Consider the following 7674-nt stretch of genomic DNA (forward strand, 5'->3'; position numbering starts at 1 on the left):
CTCGATGCCATTGAAAATTTCAGAATGCTGAGAAGCCTGCATAGGGCCAATGTCGCGAAGATGTTTCAACCAATATGACACACCACAACCGAGGGCACAGAATCAAATTGAAGAGATAACAAATTGGAAATGAGGCGACGACCAAAATCTTCAGCCAGAGAGTGATGATTCTGTGGAGATAGTTGCCAAAGAGAGCTGTGGGCACCAAGTCAGTGAGCAAACGTGTGGCATGGAGGCTCGTTGGTTCGCACGGCTGCCTAATAGCTTCAGCGTCCCAGTTTCGACACTGTCTGTGTGGAGTTTGCATGTTCTCCCCGTAAATGTGTGGGTTTTCTACGGGTGCTGCGGTTTTCTCGCACAATCCAGAATGGGAAAATTGCTAAGTGGATGGCTGGTTTGTGATGCAGTAACAGCACGTGCTAAATCCCTGAACCAGTTGAGGCAGCCATGAAAGTTGGAGTTTCTGAACATTCCCCCTCGCCTAAGGCATGATGACACTCAGTTTAAAGCACCATCAGTCTTCTCTCTCTCTCTCTCTTGCAGCACGTGCTAAATTCCTGAACCAGTTGAGGCAGCCAGGAAAGTTGGAGTTTCTGAACATTCCCCCTCGCCTAAGGCATGATGACACTCAGTTTAAAGAACCATCAGTCTTCTATCTCTCTCTCTCTCTCTTGCTCGTGAGTCTGCGGTCCTATGATCTTCTGGGATAACGACAAGTTTCGTATTAACACTTCTGTTTTGTTATGAGAAGGGAATTGCTGGGAATCTAACTATGTGAAGCACCTTGTGTGAGAGTGATGCACTCTGAATGGTGTACAGTGACAAAGATAATTCTGAGACTGTGGATTAAAATCTAAACGGACAAACCTATCATGGCATGAGACAAAATAATTTGGGAAGATCACATAAAACGATGAAAAATAATTGAAAAAGCCCTTGGAGGAACTGTGACTGTTGTTCCTTCCTGTCAGGCACAACATAAAACGGGAAAGGTGGCCCTGCTTTGGCTCACAAAGAATATGAGTGATAGAAGTGAATCCAACTAAGAGGCGTATCCACCGGCTAAAAAGAGCAGCATACAAGTTAATTGGAAGCAGTTCAGACTGCAACAAAAGAAGACGAAAGGATTCCTGAAGATGGAAATATAAACCTTGAAGGTAAGCTTGAGCTTAACACCCAAATTAATTTTCAAAGCTTCCAAAAGTATATGAAGAGAAAAAATGTCATAAAACAAATTCCTTACAGTCAAGCAGGCGAAGTTATAATGTGGAATGAGGGAATGGCACAAGAAATAATTTCATATCTGGTTATGTCAGCACAAACGATGACAAAAAGATGTCGCTAACATGTTAGGGAATAGATAAGAGGGAGGAACTGAAGGAAACCCGTAATGGCAGGAAAGTGATCTCTGGGAAATTGGTGTCATTTACAGTGAAAACATCACGTTACCTGTTAATTGGTAACTGAATACATCAACTATTTAAGGGGGATAAAGTGAGGACTGCTGATGCTGGATATCGAAGTCAAGAGTGCGGCATCACATGGCAAAATCGAGACCAGTGCAAGCTTCCCCACACAAAAACTCAATCACTGCCCAGCACCAACCTACCCACCCCAAAAAGCACCTTCCCCTGCTACCTCAAGAATTGTAAATCCTGCGCCCATACCTCCCGATCACCTATGTCCAAGGCCCAAAAAAGCCTTCTAAATTCGTCAGAGATTTACCTGCATTTCGAGACATGTGATTTACTGTATTCATTTCTCCCACTACGGTCTCCTCTACATTGAGAAGACAGGCCACCTGCGTACAGAACGCTTCAGAGAACATCTGTGGGACTCCCGCACCAACCAACCGTACCACCGTGTGACCGAACACTTATACAACCCGCTCCCACTCGGCCAAGGACATGAAGGTTCTGGGCCTCCCCATTGCCAAGTCCTACCAAAGAACGCCTGTCGGGAGAATGCTTCATCTTCCACCTTAGGCCCATTCAATCTCACGGGATTAATGTGAATTGCAACAATTTCCTAAATGCCCCTCCACCCCCCACCTTATCCCAAATCCAATCTTCGAACTCGGCAACTCCCTCATCACCTGCCCCACAATGTCGAAATTCCTTCTCAACTATCCACTCCACCATCCTCTCTGACCTGTCCCATCATTCCCACCTTCATCTCCCTATTGCACTTTCAGCTCCCATGCCCCGGAACCAGCCCCTTTCAAATATCTTACACTGTCTTGGCTCACCAGACTCATTCCTGGTGAAGGCATTTCGCTCGAAACGTCAATTCTTCTGCTTATCGGATTCTGCCTGAGCAGATGTTTCTTTGCAGCACCACAGTCGACAGCAATGATTTAACTCAATAACCTTTGATTTCAGCCCCATGCACACCAAAGACAGATTAACAAATAGTGAAGCGATAACTTAAACGAAAACAAGACAAACTGATCCAAGGATAACGGCGTGTTAGTACAAAGAAGCCTGAGGCTCTTCGCGGCTTCAATCACGGCGCGTAAAAATATTTGTTTGGGGAGAGAGTCCTGCTCACACCAATCATGAAACCTGTATAGCTCCGTACGCTACCCTCCACTTCAACCTTCACTCGCCACCTGTGACGGGAGAGACCAACATTTCTGTCTGGTGATAAATTGTGGTGTGCATGCTCATAATCGACATTGTTTTCCTGCTCCTGCAAGCTGCCCACCGCCATGGTGATGTGGCACAGTCATCAGTAAGCAAACGGGGCTAGTGGCACAGGGACGGAGAAGAGTCGCTGACTAAACAGGAAAAAAGGGCAGGATCGAGCCTCACTCTCCGTGAGTGCGAGTTAAGCCGCGAGCGAGATGTCAGGCTCGCTGAGTCATTGATCATTACTGTTTTGTCACAGCGCTGAGGACCCAGATTCAATTTCAGCTTCTGGCAACTGTCTGTGTGGGGTTTACAGATTCGCACTGTGCTGCATGGTTTTTTTTTCAGGGTACTCCATGATCCTCGGACAGTCCAAAGCTGTGCAGGGTAGGTGAATTTGCTGGGCTAAATTGTCCTTAGAGTTCAGTTTTATGTGGGTTTGATGCATTAGACTGAGATAAATAGAGAATATTAGGATATGAGGATTGCTCTGACTGGTTCACGCTTGGGAGCAAAGAGCCTGTTTGCATTCTGCTGGGATTTTTAAAGATGGAATTGTCACATATTCTTCGGTACAGGTTATGAGAGAAAAGTGGAAAATGTCCCCACACACAGCAGCATCTTTGGAACACTGTGTCCATTAACAAATCTTTGCTGCAGAAGTTTGAGAAGAAACAAATTATTTCTCAAAAGAAAAAGTTGAAGAAAGAAATAGATTTGAAGAAAAAAGCAGTCTATTTTAAACCATCGGCGTACAAATTCTCCAAGTTGGGCATTCCGCAAAATTGTTCGAACTTCCCCGCCGTGATCATGCGTTCCCACGTTGGGCAAACATGCACCTGTTTTCTACCAGCTGACCTCACTGCTGACTGCTGCTGCCGAACCTCAATGGTTCCACTATACCTCAGCACTTCAATCATCCTTTGCTGTCAATAGCACCATCCGGGCACATGCTCGGCCAATTCTGCTGCCATCCCCATGAAGCTTCCTTTCACCCTTTGTCTGCCCATCCATTCAATTTGATCACTGCTGTTCTGATAAATTTCACCTCTGCTCTCCTGTTGTTCTTCCGTAATTCGAGGGAATCTCGAACCGAATCCCAACATCATATGAATTTTCGGCTGTTCATGTTACATCAATGACCAGACCAGGACAAGCTTGCAGGAAATTGAATAACACACAAAAAAAGATTTTTAAAATACCCTTCCAGAAAATTAACCGACTGCAGTGTCAGAATATGAGAAATGTCAGAGTGCAATGATATTTCGTCCATTTCACAATGCACAGATACTCCTAGGTTAGCTCAGTTTTTGCAAAATGTTTATTTATGATTGTAACAATTCCCTGGGGCAGATCCTCCCTCAATCCACAAAAATGTCTGCTGCGGAAAGCTCTTTTAGTTCAGATTAAAATGGCTCAGGATACTTTCCACCAACCCAATGTTTCCTGCGCCCTGTCAATTCAAGTGTTTCCAGATTAGGTTAGACCTCCCAGCCGCTTCTCCCACTGCTCCCTATTCCATGTCAAAAGTGTTTGCTCCAGCCTAGTTTGGAGCTCCCAGCCTGGGAGTTTCACGCGCCTCTCTGCCTTCATAGAAGGACTGCATGCTCACGGACTTTGTCACTGGCAGAAAGAGTAAAGATTCACGCGTTCATTCCACTCCCAATTTCCGATCGGATCTTCGCCACTGCGCCACTAAATTTCTCTGCTTCCAGACCTTGGAACAGGTGTGATGTGAGTGTTCAGCAGTAGTTACTACCTTGTCCTGCAGCACTAGTAACGTACCGATGTGAAACTTGGTTGTGATTGAAAACGACATTTGAACAATTTGTGTACTATCACCTGTATATTTCATCTTTTCTAGAAATCTATCAAACTCATTCTTCAACATTCTCAATGATGGAGTCTCCACAGCCACTGAGGACATCGAGGATGACGATACAACGCAATCCTCTTGTGCATGTGGTGCTTTTTCTCGCCAATATCAGCCATTGTATTTATTGCTTTTACTGTTAGGTTTTTTCATGTGATCGTATCGTGGTTCGTCCTCTGCATTGCGGGCGAAGCAACGTCCATGCAAATCCGAGTATCAGTAATGCGCATTTGTTCCATGTTACACCATCTAACCTGTGCAAAACAAACGCAGAAAGGAAACAAACAATTTTTAAGTAGGAAATACTCTCTAAGGTGATGATTTTATTGCTTCAAACTTTATCTGCACCCAATTTCGGAGAATTTTCTCCCTTTCACAATCACTATTCTTCCTTTCCATCACTCCTCCTATGTCACTGAGGCATTGCACAAACTAACATTTACTTTCACATTGACACCGTCAAGTTAGTGCTGCAGCTGTCACTTTTGTTAGGTGAACTTGCCCCAATACCACCATGAGGACCTTTAAACTAATTTATGCAATCAGATAATGTGTTTCGGTTATCAATCCTTATGGATAGTGTTTGATTTGCATGGACCAGAGTTCATTGGAGCACTGAAAAGGACACAGAATGGTATCGAGGGAAAGAGACTTTTTTTTGGAAAAGACCAATGTTTGTGAAGTCCCCACATTTATTTCAAGTCTTTATTCGTCTCTTGCGAGAATATTATGTGCAATTCTGCAATTCACATAAAAGAAGCGATATGACAGCTGTGCAAACGGTGCAGCAGTGATTTGCGAATATGTTGTCTGGATTGACGAACTTCAGCTGTGAAAGAGTTTAGACAGACTGGCCTTGTTTTTGCGAGAGCAGGAGAGATTGAGAGGAGACGGTATTGAGATGTAGGAAATAAGGAGGGGTATGGATTGGGTACACTTAACGAAAATTTTCCGTCTGATGGAGGGATCAATCAAAAGGTAGCCATAGATTTAAGATAAGAGTCATAAAAGTTCGAGTAGCTGTACCTAAAAAACTTTATCAGCCAGCGAGTGGTTGGAATCTGGACATCACTGTCCCTATGTGTCAGAGTGGCAGAAATTCTGATAACCTTCGGAGATATTTAATTGTGAATTTGTAATGCTTAAGGCATACAATGTTAAATGATGGAAAATGGGATGAATCAAGCAGGTTTTCTTGACCTGAATATGCACAAGTAGCTTGCAGTGTCAGTTAGCTCTGACAGCCACCGTGTGGCGCTTAGTAACCTGAGTTGTCACATGGGAGGCCAGGGTTCATTTTCCCGCTGGGGCGACTCTGATTGTTTCAGGGTTTCAAGGTTTGGGGAAAGATCTATAGTTCCGGCGAAGGGTGCAGATGGTGTGGGGGTGTTCGGTGGTTTTGGGAAGTTGGTTTGCAGCCGTTTCCTCCCCTTTCTCGGTGATATCCTCAAGGCAGATGAAACTCCTGTGAAGCCCTGCTGTCCTGCGGCGTTTCGAATTGGTTTGATTTCCTTTCCACTGCTTTCAGTTGCCGGTTCTTGTCGTTCTTTGCATGTCCCAGTATGTTGGGTCCAGATCAACATGCTTTTGGATGGAGTCATTGGATGAGTCTCTTCATTCTAGAAATTCTCTGGCTGCACTCTAATTAGGTTGTCCTATTATTTATGTGTTGTCCCAGTCAAATTTGCTGCCCTCGTCATCGCTGTGCCTTGGTACTCGGACCATCTGGTTGTGTTGTTTACTGGACCCTCCAGAAATACTTTGCAACAACAGATATTCCCGCAGATTCCTTGCCAAGAACAACGCGAGGAGGACATGCCATGACTCAACACACCAAGCACTCTACATTATAGGTACAAAAATGTCTCGGCACGTATAGCCAGATTCCTCTGAAGACTCGGATTTATGAGACAACATAAATCAAAAGCCACGTTTGACAACAACTCACCAAAAAATGGACCCAATACCCCTCATCTGCAGGACAAATTTGGACAAACAATGTTGCACGCAGTAACTGCAGGAAACATTATACAGGACAGACAACTCAGGATAAGCATTCATGAAGATCAACTTGATACGAAACACCACTACCAGGTGTCCTGAGTAGGTTGACTCATGACACTGAGTGTCGCTGATTCCGTGGCTGGAAGCTCGGATTGTGTGAGAGTCTGCAGCAAAGGAGAGTGAGTTGCTGGAAAAGTACAGCAGGTTCGGCAGCATCCAAGAAGCAGGAGAATGGACGTTTCTGATTTGAATACTAAATCAGGCATTCGGCCAAAACGTCGATTATCCTGCTCCTCGGATGCTGCCCATTGGGACGATCCAAGTCTTTTCTAAATTTTCGATGCGACTATTAATTTCAGTTATTTTTCTTTCCTGGGAAACAATCTCTTTCATTGTTAGCACTCGGAAAGGAAGCCATCCTTTTTGTCAGGGAAAGAATATGATACTAAACCTTGTTTGTGCCATGTATAAGATTCCTCTGTATCAGTGGTGCTGGAAGAGCACAGCAATTCAGGCAGCATCCGAGGACAGGCAAAATCGACGTTTCGGGCAAAAGCCCTTCATCAGGAATAAAGGCAGAGAGCCTGAAGCGTGGAGAGATAAGCTAGAGGAGGGGTTGCTGAACAAAGAGACCTTGGAATGCAGGTTCATAGTTCCATGAAAGTAGAGTTGCAGGTAGATAGGATAGTGAAGGCAGTGCTTCGTATGCTTTCCTTAATTGGTCAAACCATTGATTATAGGAGTTGAGAGGTCATGTTGCAGCTGTACAGGACATTGGTTAGACCGCTTTTGGAATATTGTGCGCAATTCTGGTCTCCTTCCTATCGGAAGGATGTTGTGAAACTTGAAAGGGTTCAGAAAAGATTTACAAGGATGTTGCCAGGGATGGAGAATTTGAGCTTTAGGGAGATGCTGAATAGGCTGGGGCTGTTTTTCCTTGAGCATCAGAGGCGGAGGGGTGACCTTATAGAGGTTTATAAAATCATGAGAGGCATGGATAGGATAAATAGACAAAGTCTTTTCCCTGGTGTGGGGGAGTCCAGAACTAGAGCGCATAGGTTTAGGGTGAGACAGGAAAGATTTTAAAGGGAATTAAGGGGCAACTTTTTCCACATAGAGGGTGGTGCGTGTGTGGAATGAGCTGGCAGAGGAAGTGGTAGAGGCTGG

The sequence above is a fragment of the Chiloscyllium plagiosum genome, chromosome 8 (assembly GCF_004010195.1).
Source record: "Chiloscyllium plagiosum isolate BGI_BamShark_2017 chromosome 8, ASM401019v2, whole genome shotgun sequence".
NCBI lineage: Eukaryota > Metazoa > Chordata > Chondrichthyes > Orectolobiformes > Hemiscylliidae > Chiloscyllium > Chiloscyllium plagiosum.